The sequence below is a fragment of the Prinia subflava genome, chromosome 4 (assembly GCF_021018805.1).
Source record: "Prinia subflava isolate CZ2003 ecotype Zambia chromosome 4, Cam_Psub_1.2, whole genome shotgun sequence".
Classification (NCBI taxonomy): Eukaryota; Metazoa; Chordata; class Aves; order Passeriformes; family Cisticolidae; genus Prinia; species Prinia subflava.
Window position 1 is genome coordinate 45,509,373 of NC_086250.1, and position 16,998 is coordinate 45,526,370.

Here is a 16,998-nt window from a genome sequence, read left to right on the forward strand (position 1 = left end):
CAGACAAATATACTAAACTAATTTAAAGATAACAGCTGTCTGCATACCAGACCTCCATGGAAATGGATGCACATGGGTAAATACATGCAAATGTTACCAATGTGCTTACAAAGGATGATTCCTACACTTAGTCCTATTAGTTCTGATGTAATCAGGAAATGAAAAACACAATCCTCATACTGTCCTAAAATATTCCTAAAGGGACAATATAGGTCATATCTGCCCACAGTCCTTTTCTCATTCTAAGACAATCTGCAGTTTAAAGGATAAATTGTACAACTGTTTCCAAGTCTTCTGATGAAAAAAATCAGAAGAAAGTAAGAATTACTGCTCTGAAATACTGAAGGTAACTGTAAGGCTTCAGGCTCCACTGAAGAGGAAAATCCTGTGAACTTCCAACTCACGTATGTGGGAATAAAATATGTATTTTTGTATTTCCCTCCTCATTTTCATAAAAAAATTTGGCCTATTATTCATCATTAGGATTTCACAGGCAGGTTCTTTTTGCAGTCACACTAGTAAAATGCTGTAACTAATCTAGAGCTAGGAAAACTCAGCAAATTCACTCTGAGATAAGAACATAGATAGCATTTGCTATTGAAATCTGTTATCATCAAAAGTCTGCAAAGAACTTTTGCCACTGTACTTTGGTAAAAAAAAAAGATTATAAGCATAAAGTTAGACCATATTACTCATGTTTTATTGAGGAGAATCGCCTCAGAAGGTCTACAATTTTTAAGTCAGCAAGCAATTTTTCTGTACCACAGTTTATCATTGGGCACAGTAAAAGTGTTTGAGGAAGTGTTCAAGTCTGAAAGCATACAGATTTTCGCTGAAACCTGAGCAAGTATTTGCATTCATCAGTTAAGGAAAGAAAATTAAATTAAGCTGCACACATTCAGTGAAGAAGATTACATCCAGAAAACTTTTGTAATCTATATTGTTCACCAGCACAAAGATACTGTATAATCTCTATGTTTGTGTAACTATGTTTGACATCAAATGAATCAACAATCAGCTCTGGCCACTAGAAAAATGAGAACAAGTCTTAAAAACCAGTAAGTGGGAGGTCTAGATTTTTGACCTGCCTCTTTTGTCCACTAAATGGCCATAAGCAAGTCCTAAAACAGCTTTTCACTTTTCACCTCATTGCTAGGGCTACCCAGCAGAATTCACAGCAGTCAACTGAAGTCCATATACAACGCCTGTAGCTAACAAAGAAGCCTCACTAGGGCACCTTAGGACAGTCAGGATTGAAATATGCAGCTTCCAATGCAACAGGTGGATAAAAGCACCTTCCAGGATGTGCCTGACCTGGGAGGAGTGCTCTGCAGCCACACCCTGTGGTCTGAGCCTTGCAGAGAGAGGAATTCAAGGAGCAGTGAGAATGTGTGTGACCTAAGAGTCAATCTGCCCAGTGCTGTAAAAGCCAAATGCCCCTTAGCATGCCTGTTTAGCCTTTTAGGAACTTACCTGATAGAAATTAACTATTCTATCAGCTTTGAACACCTCCAGCAGCTGAACAGGGGTTTTTCAGTATTACATTTCTATTGAAGTCCTTGGTACAAAGTCAAAGGTAGATATGACCATGTAAAGGTGGTTTTTCCACACACCTTTTTAAAAGAACATTTTAATAGTAAACAAATTTGAAGCAGGAAATTGTTCCTACCCCTGTTTTGTGGATGAGGAGGTAGATAATTAAATTCTTTAGATTTTGGGTCAAAATTATTCAAATAAACTGGAAGTATGTGTCAGAACAAGGAACTGGGACTGCTATTCTCTTTGTCTTCAGGAGACTTTGAGCAAGGCAAAGCTATCTCCTAAACTGGAGGCCCAGGTAAAGAAGACTATGCACTTGACCTATATCAATACCCTTTTTTGAGGGTTGAGACTGTGCTTTTTCTTTATTTCCCTTTCCTTTTTTTCCCTCCCCTCTCTTGTTCAGTGTTAAACAAAAGCTACTTGCTAGTATTTAACACGGCAGGAGAGAAGGGGCAAGGAGAGGTGAGGCCCAGGCTGGGAGAAAGCAGGTCTGTGTGTGCTAACCCCTCACACTTGCCAGGGGTGTGGCACAGTCCCACAGCCAGGCTGTGCTGCTGCCCACCCCTGCCCAGCATTCCTGCACTGCCCCACACACATGGGGTGGCTGCAGCCCAAGCAGAAGGTTCTGGCAGTGGATATAAATGTAAAGGAACATCAGAGCCTTGCCTTGCCTTGCCTTGCCTTGGGCGTTTCTACCTCATTTCCCTTTCCCCTCCAACTGTTGCAACCTCCCAACATCACAGGTTTTAAATTTGTCCCTGCAGAGCCAGTCCACAATGCACTTACTTGCTGCAGACACCTCCTTTCTGCACAGAGCTGCTCCCTAAGGGTATGCAGACACAAAAAGCTTTCTATTTTAGCACCCATTAAATCAAGGAAAAAAATCTAAGGGGATAATTTTTCACATTATGAAGTCTCATCAGCTGCTGTCACTGAGAAGAGCCACTCACTGTTGCCAGGCTCTTACGAGATGCCAGAACCCAAACTGGATTGGAAAGGGATCATCTCATTGCTGACAACAGGCCCTCCTGAGAAGGGTTAAGTCCTCTTGCCCTTGCAGTACTTGATCAACCAGCAAACAACAGTGCCTGTTCCTAGGGGTTCCTTTTCACAGAGCAAAATGACAGGAGCACCTAAGATGGAAAAATAAGATAACACAAACTGGGATAGAGGCAGAACCTCAGTTTCCAACTCAGCTTTAACAGCTGTTCAGAGTAAGAGAAATTGTTCAGGGTGTTTCTACCATTTTGCACGTCTCTTTCCAGAATCACATTGTGCAATGTTTAGGAAACTGCCTTCACCTATGCATTTTTGTAGCAATGACTTACACATCAACTGGTAAAGGAGAGAAGTAAATATTTTAAAACATATATGGAAAATTCAGAGTGAAATATAACAAACTAAAAATAAATAAATGTGGGAATTTTGTGGTAGGATTTTCAGAACTTTTATTTAAATATCTGAATTTAAGCCTTTGAAATTAAAGTTAAATATCATTGCCACCAGAATGTGGCTTGTCTTACTCTAAACTAGGTGAACAGCCCAGGAAATGTGTGCACAAGATTTTGATTACTTTATGCATTTTAAAATGACACAGATTGGGAAAAGCTGTTAGTAAGTCAAAGAAAACAAACCAAAAATGGAAGAAGCCAATGGTAATCAGAGCACGGGAATATGGGAATCCATGCACTGTTTCAGTGTTAAACTCTTACATGACAGAGTTAAAAAAAATAGAAATATGGAAGCAATAGACAAAAAGGGAAATAAAAATAATATCTTGTTGTTCATATGGGATAAGATAAGCATATAAAAATATGCTTCTGATTCTTCTGTATGTTCTATTTGTTTGTTACACATACTGTCATTTGTGCAGTGTAGAATACCCTCTTAAATCCCATGCCTGTTGCCCCCATGTACAAAATAGGTTAAACAGAAATAGCCAAGGAGCTCTTTACTCTGTTGGTGTTCCTCAAATATGAAAGCTGTGATACTCCAAATATTTAATTGACCCCAAGGCCAGTCCTTTTGAGATTCAGCTTACATTAACTCAAATAATGCAGTGCTAAAAAAGAAAGATTTGCTCATATAATTAAGTATTTTAGTGCACTAGCAAACTTAGATATATTTTACGTTCTCCATGAGATACTTAAAACATTGAAGTTTCATGTTTGCATTTGACAGTAGAAATAATATGGAGTAATGATTTATCGTAGTTAACGCTTAGAAATGTCAGTATAATATAGAAGCAAATATTTCGAGCAAGGAGAAAGTATGAGTTTGGATTTTTTAGTTTTCCAGCTCTTGATCTGTTTAGCCTTATTTTTCTTCTGAGTCCTCTTTTCCTAAAGTTATGCTTTCAGAAATTACTTATTAATGAGTCTGAATTAAAATGCATACAATTGCTTATTCCACAAGTAACTTAAATCATCTCAATGGCTTGTATTTTATTTAACTTATAAATAGGATTTATTGTACTTATGGAAGACCACATAAGACAAGTACAATTGACTAGTTATTCTAAAAACACATCTTGATCATTGTTCTTTCTATCAGAATGTCTTGTTTACCACCCTCACTAAAAGCAGAAAGAACTTGCTCCAGTTTGTGATTTTTTTTTTTCCTTGTAGGTGTGTGAGATCTTTTACTTCACACAGGTTCCCCCTGTCTGCCTTCAGCAAGGCTGGAAACCATGACCTCCTCCAAGAGGTGGTGACTTTTTACTGTATTTTGGGTAACACCTGCAAGGAACAGCTCTAAAGGAACTGCACGGAGCTTGGGTCAGCCTCCATCATTGATGGAGCCATGCTTTCTCTTCCATTCCCTCTCTCATTCCCACGCCAGGCAGAGGGCCACTATGGGCCTTTGTCTGTGTTTTCTGGGAGGTGTCAGAGCAAAGACGTGGCCTCCGTGTCCTTGTGGGTGGAGGGCATCCCCACACTGACAGAAGATCGACAGAAGATTAGTCAGAACAGATGAATGTGGTTTTCCCAAGGGTTATGGATGGTGCCTGGATTTTCTGATGTTCAGTAGCAGTGGGGTTCATGTTGTTGTGTCCTGTGGTGGGAAGACCCAGGAGAAGGGCTTTCTCCTCTAACAGTTTGCCAGGTTTTATTTAACTTCTAGGATCTTCCTTTCTCCTAGGCATTTGCAAGGTGTGGTTCAAAGAAATGAGGAGTTTCAACATAATTAAAGAGGGTACTCAAAAAGGCATGCATACACACTGATAAGGCCAATGCCACATCTTTTCTTGAGAAACCAAACTAAGAAACAATCTGTACAGGTAAAGCCACAGTAAAGATGTTGTGGCTGTTTATCTTAGTACTTGAGGGAGTGCAGTTTAGCTGAACATCTCCTGGAAGAATGTTCTCAAATGAAGTGGATCTTCCCTTTCTGCAAATGTAAGAACACTGATTTAGAAATTTTCAACTTCATGATTGAATAGTTTTTATCCTAATGAGCCCAAAATGGAAAAGACAGAGAGAAATAACTTTATGATGCTTGAAAACCTTTTTAAAATATTTTTAATTTGACCAACAATATCTACCCCTTTTTTTGAGAGACTCAGACCTGAAAGATCAGACATGACATCATCAAAGTATATTTGGACAAATTGAATCTAAATTTTTCCTCAGCTGGCTATCATCATGGATTCATGAATGTTAATTCTGGTGTACTAATGCAACTTTCTAATTACTACCTACTGCTACATTGAGGATTGACATGTACAGCCTGATAGTCTTGTTATGGGGTGTTTTGTCAAAGTGAAAATACAGCTCCTACCCGCTGTATTACCACATCACTATTTTTTTTAACCTATAAAGGTTTCCATAAAAGAAGCCTGAGTTTTAGAAATGCTGAGCAGCAAGATGCTTCAGTGACATCAACAGGAAATAAACAGGTACAAATCAGGAGCACTTTTAGAAAAGATGAACATGCTTTTTCTTTATGCCTATTAATATTGTCCTGCTCAGCCCACTCAGATGTATTTTAGGGTGTTTCCACCCTTCATACTTGAGCTGTATTATGAATGCATCATTTTCTGCTTGTATCACCAAAGAGTTAGATCAATAAAATATAATTTAGTATAGGAGTTCTGATATCAACTTCTAAGAGGCTAAGTGAGAAAAGCTGGATTTGGCCCTTGGTTATGTTTTACAATGGATCAAGGCATAGCAAGATGTTCTATATTAATTTTATATTTTGCTATCATGATTTTCTCTTTTAAATAGAAACAGGTGATACATAAGCTGAGGCTTGGGACAACTTAGCCTTTCACCTTAAATGGGAAAACTAAGATGGCAAGTGTGTTATCTGGTATATGCAGAGGCAGAGCTTGAATTTATTACATCTCATTTTAAAGCCAGAAGATTTTCCAAAATTAATAGGGATTCAAACTGTAGTAAAAGCTGAAGTCCTTCCTAGATCATACATATTAATATGCCATGAGGATATAATGCCACTTTAAATTCACTGATTCCAGTCTCCATCCCATGAGAATCAAGCAGCATTAACAGCTTCTGTAAAACATTCTCACATTAAAATAAAGCAGCATGGTGGCTGGGAAGAGCAGAGACACAGAAAATATCTTTTTTTTCTGTAGTAATCAGACTTAAAAGTTTCCAAGTTTCTTGCTCTCTACACCATCAAAATTTATCCAGCTTAGTGTTTGAGCAAGCAGTGATTCACTGCTGACTAGGACAGGGCCCAAAAGTAGCAATCCCCTCTGAGGCAAAAGTTAGATGAACATGATCTTTTGGCAGCCTGCATATTAAGATCTGCCCTGTTACCAGGTTCTCAGTTGAGGACCTTCAGTGAGGTTAGCAAAATGACATTGAAATCTGATTTTATACTGTTTGGGAACTGAATTTCAGTACATCAGTCTTCAGGCTGGTTTTGTGAACTTAACACTTAACAAACTTCACAAATACTACCAACAGTCTGCAATACCCAGTGCCTTCAAGCAGAGTGATTCAGGCAAGAAGCACCTTTTCTTTCCATTATTCCCAATTTCAGCTTTATTTTAGTAGCAAAGTGATTCCCTCCTTTCTTTCCAATACAAATAAGCTGTTCCTAAAGAAGTCCAGCTTTTAGAGATTAATAGCATTTTTCAGTCTGTCTAACTCTTTAATAGCCACTGTCACATTGTCGAGGCCAGAGAGATCAGAGCTCAGGGTTGACTTTCCTTATTCCTGATTCTGTCTCCGACATGCCCTAAGATCTTTATTAAGTTAATTAACCTGTGACTCAGCATAAGCATTGGTGTAATGCACGTAGTAGTGCTTAACACAGAGTCCCACAGATGTAAGGCATGATAAAAGGGTAGAGGACTGTTATTGTTACTAATGATCATTAGTTTGAAATCATAGTCAGGCAAAACCAAGAATAACAAGGACATTACAATTAGCTGAAAGGTAGGGTTGTGATACTTAATCATCATTAAAAGGGTACACGATGAAAAATATATTACACATTTTCAATGAGAGTCAAGAAATAACTTTGTGGGATATCTGCAATAAAGACCATGAGTAACAGCACTGAAAAACAAGGTTCAATAAACCTGGGTTTTTTCATCCAGCATGGAGGTTATTTTTCCTACTGTGTCACACACCGTGGCTACACAGTGTAAGCATGTAGGTAAGTCTATTTTCATACATGTAATATGATGATTGAATTGAAATCTAACAAGCCACAAGTCTGTAAGTTTATCTCTGATTTTTTCATTGTTGCTATTTCCCTTACTGTGCTTAATATTAATTATATGCAATATCTAGAGAATAACAGGTTTAGATCAGAGCACTTTTTTCCTGCATGCTGCACAAATACATTCTAAGATACTCACAGTCTCAAAGAGATAGCAAAAAGAAGCTGACATCTTCATACAGCACAGTTGTTTATAGCTATCTTTCCATTTCTTTTAAACATTGCCTCTGGGATATAATTAAATAAAGAAAAAAATCTCATCCATCAATTAAGATATTAGTGATCAGAACTAATTATTGGCAGTCTCAAAGACAACATTCCTTTCCAGCTGTCAAGAATTTTCCTTTATTTACTTGTCTCTTTCAGCCTATCAAAGAAAAGCTTTAATTTGCAGCTGAAATCCTGTTCCTACTATGAATCATGTTTTCTCTTGAATGCAAAGGGCGTCTGTCTGGCAAAGTTGGCAGCCTGACCTCTATAAATATTGTTGTATTGATAAAAAGAGGAATGGGATAAAGAGACTATCCAAAATAAATATTTTGCTGGGATCTTGAATGTCTCAACTACAATAGAGCAAAGGGATGTTGCTGCATTTGAAATCATTCAGACATAAGTTGAAGTGAGTATTAGTCTTAGTTGAAAAGCTGTCAAAGGCAGTCTGCACCTTTCCTTTTGGAAATGAAAATGGACACCTGTTTAGGGATTGCTCTTTTCACTTTATTATCGTAGGGATTTGCCATTGGTTTTGTTGGGAGCAAGTCTGGGCTTCTTGATTTCTAGAAGAATTAAAAAAGGATTTCAATTAGGTATTCAGAAATATGAGCCCCCCATGCTCCTGTCCTTTGGATGGAGGTGGATGGAGAAAGATCCCTTTGTGCTGTCCCTATCAGAAGCCTTCACAGGCTCAGGGCAGCTTCCTCAGCATGCCCTTGGGACAGGGGTGCAAGTGAAAAGTCAGCTATGCATGGTAGGCAGCAGGCAGGCTGGGCTGCCCCAAGGGAAACCTTTATGCCCCCACTTCATACTGAGGAAGTACAGAGGCATAATTTCTCCAAAAATGTAATCGCTCCAGTGGCTCTCCTGGCATGGCAGGCCTCCCCAGTGTTCCCTGACAAGGTTGTATCCCAGAGGGTGAAAGAGGTGTTGCTCTATGCTGCCATACCTCCTCTTTCTGCCCCCTTTGCTCCTACAAAAACTGCTTACATAAAGCAGAAAGGGTATGTAGAAGGAGGAGGTGTATGGGAAGGATTACAATGAGAAGTCCTCAGAACAGCTGATGAGAGGACTCTCAGCACCATCAAGTCACAACAAAAATGGTCTGATACAGAGGCATGAGAGAGCTTGTGCTGAAGTCAACAGAACTGTACATTTGCTTACCCAGTGGCGTTCTCCTGCTGCTCTTTCCCAAAAGGAGCAACAGAGGAATTTTTCCCATCAGTGACTTTTTCTTCTTATCAATAAATTACACTATCTAGCTGCTGCAATAGACTCTGTGAATAACAGAGGACATATATTTTTATTGGCTCATCCCTTTAAGCAGAGAGAATTCCTGTCATCAGAGCTGAGCTTAAACTAAAATTTGGAGATAAGATACCATCTACATCTTCTCCTGTAACTCGCAGCACTGCTGTGACTGCTGTGCAAGGTAATGTTTGTACAGTGCATGTGACAGATACCCTAACACTTGCTGTTTATCTGGTTCTCCCTTCCTATGAATCATTCTCCTTTCTGTACTGTATACCTCCTGAAAAGAGCCTCATGTTTCAATTTTTAAATTCATGTTTACAATAAAATCATAATAAAACAATACTTTTGCAATTAAAAGAACTACATTATTTACTTGGAATTTGATTCCTCTTTGCTGGAACCTCGAGCTGAATTTCCTTTTCTTCCTTATTTTCTAGATCATGGAGAAGCTTTGTGTCTATCAGCTTTCCTTGTTATAGGTATGTTTCAGCAATGTCACCCTCTCAACATTTTGAAAAGTCTTTCATACTTTTTTTTAGAAGAGGGTGACACCACTTGCATCCTCTGTATCATTTGCAGGAATCAACCAAAAACCACCAACTGAATCTTAAGCATGTGTACTAGTCACGCAAAAAAAGGGTGAGAGACAGGGATGTCATTCTCATGTGTTAACCCAAATGTTCAAAGGAAGTTTAACAAAACCTGTCCATTCCCAGAACAAAACACAGAGAACACTATCCACACACAGAATCCACCACCAACAGGCAATTCCCCATCACTCTGAGTGTACAGGCACTGCCACCAGAGCATACTGAAATGCCTCTTGAAGATATTGTCCTATGTTGAAAAATGTAACCAAAAATGTGTGTTCTATTTTCATCTGTTGAAGTCAGTTGGGAGATATTGTTCTTTATCTCTTGTAACTCTGTGGGGGGGAAGAGGGAAGATGCCTTCTGTTAATGGGACACCCGATAACACCAGATAAGGCAGTGCCTCCTTATCTCCTCCTCCACCCATCCTCCTCCGAGGGACATCCCCTGTGAATGGGCCATTTAAGGCCTCTCAGATGACTGATAACATCACCTCATTCCATTGGGAGATGCTCCACCCAGTGGGAGGAGCCAAAGCCTTTCCACCAGGATAAAACCAGCAATCCCAAATGCCAAGGGAGCCTGTTTCCACTGGATTCTCAGAGGATGACTGGACCCTTTCTTGAGGGTCATCTCTACTCCAATGGAGCCACATCTGTCACTCTGTGAGGACTTAGTTCAGACTGCTTCCAACACCCTGACCAACAGGGTGTCAGGTTTGCATTCTGACTCTGTCAGTGGTCCTTTGCATTATTGCATTTGTCTTATTTTACTTTTATCTTTCTTATTGTTCCTTCTTTCTCTATTAAATTGTATTTCTGACTTGGAGTCTCACTGGTTTTGCTTTCAAACGAGCACAGTCATGCAAGCAGAGCAGGGCCCAGGGTGAGTGCTGAGGCTGCAGGAGGCTGGCCCAAGACCTCAGCTCTGGACAGTGGTGACAGTGCCCCACACTTGGGCAGTGCTCTGGCACAGCTTTGTGCCTGTGACCCAGCCACGGCCTGCTCCATCTCTGCCTTAAGTGAAGCTAATGGTGGCCTCCTGGCCATGCTCCTTGCACAAACAAGCAGTGAACCTGAGGGGAAATAAAGAACAGCTTGTAAAAGGAAGTAGGCAAATACCCAAGACAAAGAAAATAAATAATGGTTCGTGAAAATCTCACACAGTCAAAACCAAGGGCACAGAATTTATCAGGCAACATAAGAGAAACACAACTGTGCTTGTTACATTGCCATCTGCTAGACTGCAGGTCTTCAAAGCTGTCGAAGGCTGTGTACCTAATCAAAACACATCTCCTTCTCCTGGCTCAGTGATTTAATACCATTGCTTTTGGGAACAAAACATTCTCCTAAGTACCGCTGGGCTGCAAGTTACAAGAAAGTCTTTTTGGTATATCTGTCAGAAGTCTGATTTCTGAGCACAAGCTGAAGCTACTGGGAAATTTTGCCTTAAGTCAGACTCTAAATGAATCTCTGCATAATTGTTATTGCCTTGTTCACACTCCTCTCTTTCTGCTTTTTGCTCTAATTCTTACAGATAGAATTGATAAACTGGGGAAGATAACCAGAAGAAACGTTTTATTCATTTATGTCTACAATATTAATGTAATTTTTGTCTCTGGGACTGTAAGGGTTTTTCATTAGCAAAACTTTTGCTCCAGGACAAAGAGTTACATTCTGGGACAAAGTTTTAAGACTATGTCTCCTATGACATCGAAAAGCCACAGCAGACTTTACATTAGTGCATCAGCAATGCACAGAAGGATCCATAATAAATGCTTGCAGTCCTATCTTAGAAGTACAGAACAAATGTAGCTTCCTGAATATATGCATCTAGTGCCACTTGCACATCCTGCCATGTCCCGCTTGGTTCCTTGCCTGTCCCTCATGCCAGAGAATGCAGGTTCCCAAGTGCTTGCAGCCAAACCTGGCAGTCCCTTGCAAATGTCCTTAGTGCATTTTCCCTCTGAGTAATTAATCCACTGATGACTGTGCATCTAATTTACTTTGAACCTATTAACTACATCTCAGGATAAAAAGATCAATATCTTGTCTTCGTATGTTTTTTGAGCAGAGCTTTTGCAGTGCCTGGAGTTGGCTTGTAGAGAAATTCTCACAGCCATCATGAATACCTCTGTATTCTCTGGGAAAGCTTTCTTAAGCTTCAGTGAGCTTTGAACAGAGCTCATAAAGTTACTCTTAAAATGACAGCTAGAGGCCTCAGCTGAGATTGACAAATACTGAATAAGAGTCAAGAACTCCCCAAAAGATTTTGAAATGAACATCAAATAGATGTGACAGACAATAGGCAAATAAACTGCTCATTTATAAGTATAAATTTATATATTTTAAAAAATTATACTTATTTTATAGATTTTTTTCCTGCTATGAACACCTACACATATGTGGTGGAATCCAAAAGGAGACTACTCTTCCCAGGTCAGCACTTCATCTACAAAGACATTCTTCTTCACCTATTAGTTGTGAGATAGATAACAGAGATTAGGTTAAAGACTTTTATTAAGAATTCAGGAGTTAGAAAATGAACCAGGAACTCTGAAACAGCAAGGCACTGTACATGTCCTAGGACACCGTCTTTCATCACAGGCTCACGTTGTTTTTCCTTTCTGTGGGTTCTCTCTTAGTGCAAAACCCTACACTGTACTCAATTAATGAGTAACAACACACAATTTTATTTTCTTTCCATTGTTCAGTGCAAGGCTGTCCAGATTTCATCTGGGATGGAGTAAATTTTCTTTCTAGTAGCTGGTACAGTGCTGTGTTTTTTGGACTCATTATGAGAATAATGTTGAAAACTCAGTGATGTTTTAATTGTTGTAAAGTAGTGCTTACCCCAAATCAAGGACATTCCAGTTTCCTATGCTCTGCCAGGGGGGAGCTGCACAAGAAGCTGGAAGGGAGCATGGCCAGGACAGCTGATCCAAACTGACCAAAGGGATATTCCATACAGTAGAGCATCATGTCCAGTTTATAAACTGGGGGATCTGTCTAGGAAGCGCTGATCACTGCTTGGGGGCAGGCTGGGTATTGTTCATTGGGTGGTGAGTAACTGGATTGCACATCACTTATTTCTCTCTCCCTTTTTGTTCTCTTCTCTGTCATTATTATTATTATTATTATTATTACTATTATTATTATATTTTATTTAAATTATTAAATTCATCTAATCCCACAGGCTTTATTTTTTCAATCCTCCTCCTGATTCCACTGAGGATGTGTGGGGGTGAACAAACTGTCTGGAGTTAAACGACAGCAACTACCCAAGCTGTCTTTCTTCTCCATGAAGCTGTGCTGTGAAAAAAGGGTTATTCACATCTTCAAGAGCTCTTTACAGTGCCTTTTATTGCAGCATGTGTGTGCTTCATTGTGATTTGTAACCTGGTTTCACAAAGCTCCTCTGAGACGTGGACTTAGTGTTTTTCCCATGTTTCAGGTTTGTAAGTGTGGTGCAGGATGACTATTGTCAAACTGAGCAGCATATGTGTGCTCAGGGCTGCAGGGTCCTTGGATGTGCTCTGGAAGCTTTGGCAGAGAGAAGTCACATCTCTGGAGGCTTTCACTGGTGAATCACAACCACTTTCTATAGAGATGTTTTGAACTTCTCCATAGAAATGTAGTATTTCAAAGGGCTGTCTCTTGACCAAAATTGAATTTTCATAGTGACAATAAAAGACGAGCTTCTAGTATAAGGTTTATACTTTTGTGAAGCTTCACGTCATAGCACCAAATCTTAGAAGAAACTACATTTAAAGTAAAAGAAAATGTGAAGTTCTGAGACAGGTAGAAGTATATTCTTTATCCCCAAAACCCTGGCACTACAGTTCTAGCTTTTCCAAATATTTAGAAATATTCTTTGGAAAAAATAAAATAAGTTAGATATAAGTTAGATGGAAAATTGCGTTCCACATGGAAGAAGTTTGGAAGAGCTGTGAGAAGCTAAAAATGGGATATTGCAACAGGAAATGTGCAACCTCAGGAATATGCTACTGGCCTCACTGCAAACTCAGAGAGCATTCAAAAAAGAGATGAAAAAGAGTGTACTGTAATGCTGAAAAGAAAGGAAATCACAAAAAGAACAAACAATAAGAAAATAAGAAAATAATGTCTGTCAAAAAATAAAGACTGTCTAACAGATAGTTATCCCACAGAATGTTATGTGTACTTCTCTCATCATTCTTATCCAGACTTGTGGCACCATGCAAAAACCCTTTTCTTGTTTTCCACTGCCAGCTCATACAGAAAAAGAGTTTGCTGGTTATATAAGAGGGAGGTTATCAGCAATATTGCTAATTAATGGTGTAGTTGCCAAATAAGAAGTTAAACTCTGACAAACATGACCTAATGCTACACAAATATGCTTCATCAATCACAGTTAAAAAATTACACAACAGCCAGCTTTTTTTTTTTGGACTAGTAATAGAACCTATTGGCAGTTAGTATAATTAAAGGCTAGTAAGCAGATGAAAATGTTTGGGGGTTTTTAGACTTGTGCACAGAAAAAAAAGATAGAAATACATTTAAAACGCCACAGCTTGAACTGGCTTTAAATGCGAAGACTTTAGTGGCAGCCCAAGGGCCTACAGGCAAATGTAGGTTCAGAGTGGGGAGGTCTTAGGTCTCTGGGCACAGTGAGGCTGTTTGGGATGTCCTCTGATGGATGCAGCTGTTGCTGGCCCTGATCTTGCTCCCAGCAGCCAGTGCACTGTGGCACTGGCATCCCCCTGGATGGATATACAGGGCTATTCTTACTTTAATCCACCGTGTCCCGTAAAATTTGAAGCTCTTGTGAAATACTGGAAATGTGGAGAGCCCTGAAGGGCTGTTCAGGAGATGGGCTTGTTTGTCCTCTCCCCTTTGAATGAAGCAGGAGGAAGTAGAGTCCACTTGTTTAATGTATTAAGTGCAGATTTTTTTGAATGATGGCTTGTAACAGGTGGGAGTTGAAGTGCAATGATGAATAGGGAACTTCAACAGCAGCCTCAAATGAAACATTGAGCAGATTATGTTCTTAGGTTTAGATGCAAAGATTAAAGGCAGGGGGGAACATCTGACATGGGAGAATTCACTCTACTCATTTAATGAAGTTAAATCAAAGTTTTTACAATTCTGTTTCAAAACAATGAAGTCTAATGTTGAGGATGAACCAAGCATTCTCATATATTTACTCTGAATGCTGATTCCCCACATCCAAGAGAAGGGATTGACCACTTTGTTAATGCTGTCAGAAAAGCGTTTCTCATCTATTTTAGTACAGACTTTGTAAATCATTTCACAGTAATATTTATTTAAGCAGCAAAACATTAGTCACTAAACTTCCATTTGTGCTTTGCAATTTATCATAGGACCCACTGGATTCACATACCATCCCAGGAAGATAAGGAATGCTATGAGAAACTGTTACTTTTTAAAAGGAAAATCAAAATACAAATATTAATTAGACTGCACTGCAATGGAGGTTTTGTTCTAGTACTGGTGAAAGAGAACAGCACTATAAAGCAAAACATGCTACATGAAAAAACATGGCTGGAAGTAGTGTTAGTGATAGCTGGCTCTGAACCTTTTGTGAACCTGCTGATTTCAGTGGCCTTTGGATGAGGTCCAGACAAAAGCCACATTTTTATATGGCAGATAAATTTGATAAAAGCACAGTCAGAAGGAGAAACAAAGAAGAATTGAGGAGCTTTGCAGAGTAGACAATGAAGCAGAAATAAACAGAATCATACAGTCCAAAGGACTAGAATTTGCATTCACTCACGTTGAAGCCACTTGACTGATTTCCATGTAAGGAAATTTAAGCAGAAAAAAATATAGAAATCAGAATTAAAACAAAATCTTCAATATCAGGGTTATACATCTAAGATAAACCCTGCCAGAAACAATGCACCTATCATGTGTGGAGAGACTCTGCCTGGGTCTCAGGGCAGCCAACAAATGGAGGTGAGGGCACTTTTTAGGAAGGCCAGCCATGTAACTGTGAGTTTGTAGGGGAAATTTGGACGAGCCTTTTATTTTCCCATCACTCTAACGCAGTAACTACAAAGGGTGGAAGAATAATAATACATGATCTCTCCCTGGAACAGAGTGTTAATGGCTGCAAAGGCTGACCAGGCTGTGCTAGTGGCAGCAGTAAATTCCAGATTTAAGATACATTTCAATGCACAGCAATTCTTTTATATGTGTATTGGGTATTTTCCTGCTGATTGATGATTCCTGAGAAGAAAGAGCTTATTTTGTGCTAGATGCAGTTTTTCCCACTCCAGAGACCTTCCCTCTTCCTTCTAATGGAGATACTGGCTGTCCTGCAAGAACAGCAGAGACCCAGGTAGGAAAATGGTAGGAAAGCTCTTCTAATGCTGTGTTGTCCTGGCCCATGGATGTTTTCTTCACTTTTTGTTCCACCACTGATTGTTGTGTTTGCTCCAGGAATTTTTCCCCAGAACAGACTGCAGACATGTAACTTTATCTCTTAGCAGATGCCCAATGGGGTTTGTCCTACAGGACCCATGACCTGCTGTCATGGTGCTGTCATGGTGCTTTGGCCAGCATGCTTTTCCCCCTGGTAATCCAGAACATAGGTGTGTGTGTAATTTAATCACCCTGTGTGCTCTACTGGTTGTGTCAAAGTCCTTTCTGGGGTGCCTGATCCTCCCCATGCACCACAGAAGTAACACAGGCACTACAGGATTTTGGATTCTGCAGCAGAGGCCATAATTTTAAGGTAATTTGGTCTCTTTGAGGATCTGGCCATTTAGAAATGGTGGAAAGCAAATATCCTGTATTTGCACATAGATGACAAAGAAAGACTTTGGTAATGATAATTCATGGCTTCTCAAGAATATCTCATGTTATGGAGTCAAGATTTCTTGGCACAAAGTTGTGCTCATCAAACTACTGCCTGTGAGGAAGTTTTTCTGAAGAAGAATGTGAAAAATTACTTATGTGTCTTTAGAAAAAAACATGAATGGCTACAATAGACCATTATTATTATTCAAAAATGAAAGTTTTTCTACCATCTTTATTCCTCAGTCTTCTGCAATGATGTCTTATTTTATCTCCCCCTCTACACCATTTGTGATCACAAGCAAGCTGCTTTCGTAGCTTGGAGCAGAACAATGACAATGGGAACATACTAAAATATTATGAAGTTAGAATGGCCAAACTGCCATAATATTCTTTGTATTATGACTTAACATGTTTTAACTGGGAAGCAAATCACGTGACATTAAACTAGTCTAACCCAGGCTTGAATAGGCACCCAGAAATAACTGCAAACTGAAACACAGCCTGTGTGAAACAAACTTCACAGAAGTACCTGTGACAGAAATTATATTTGCAAATACAACACACGTACACAAACATCTAGAGACCAGTTGCACTCATAATTACCAAATGTTACTCAAAGCATTGTTTATATCACAAAACTTGTAGCTGGGAAGAAAACATGTTGGGCCTTATCCACATCTATTGTAGCCTAGGAATACTCTAAATTAGGTTTTGGATGAAGTTGCAGGCACTTTGAGATAAACTGGCACAAAAAAATCTAAATTTAACTGTCACAGGATTAAAAAAAAAAGAAAAAAATTAAAGAGAGAAAAAAGGGGGAAAAAAAGAAAAATAAAGTATGCTGGATCAAAATATTGTTTTGCTCAGTCACTGATATGTAGTCTTATCTGTCTTAT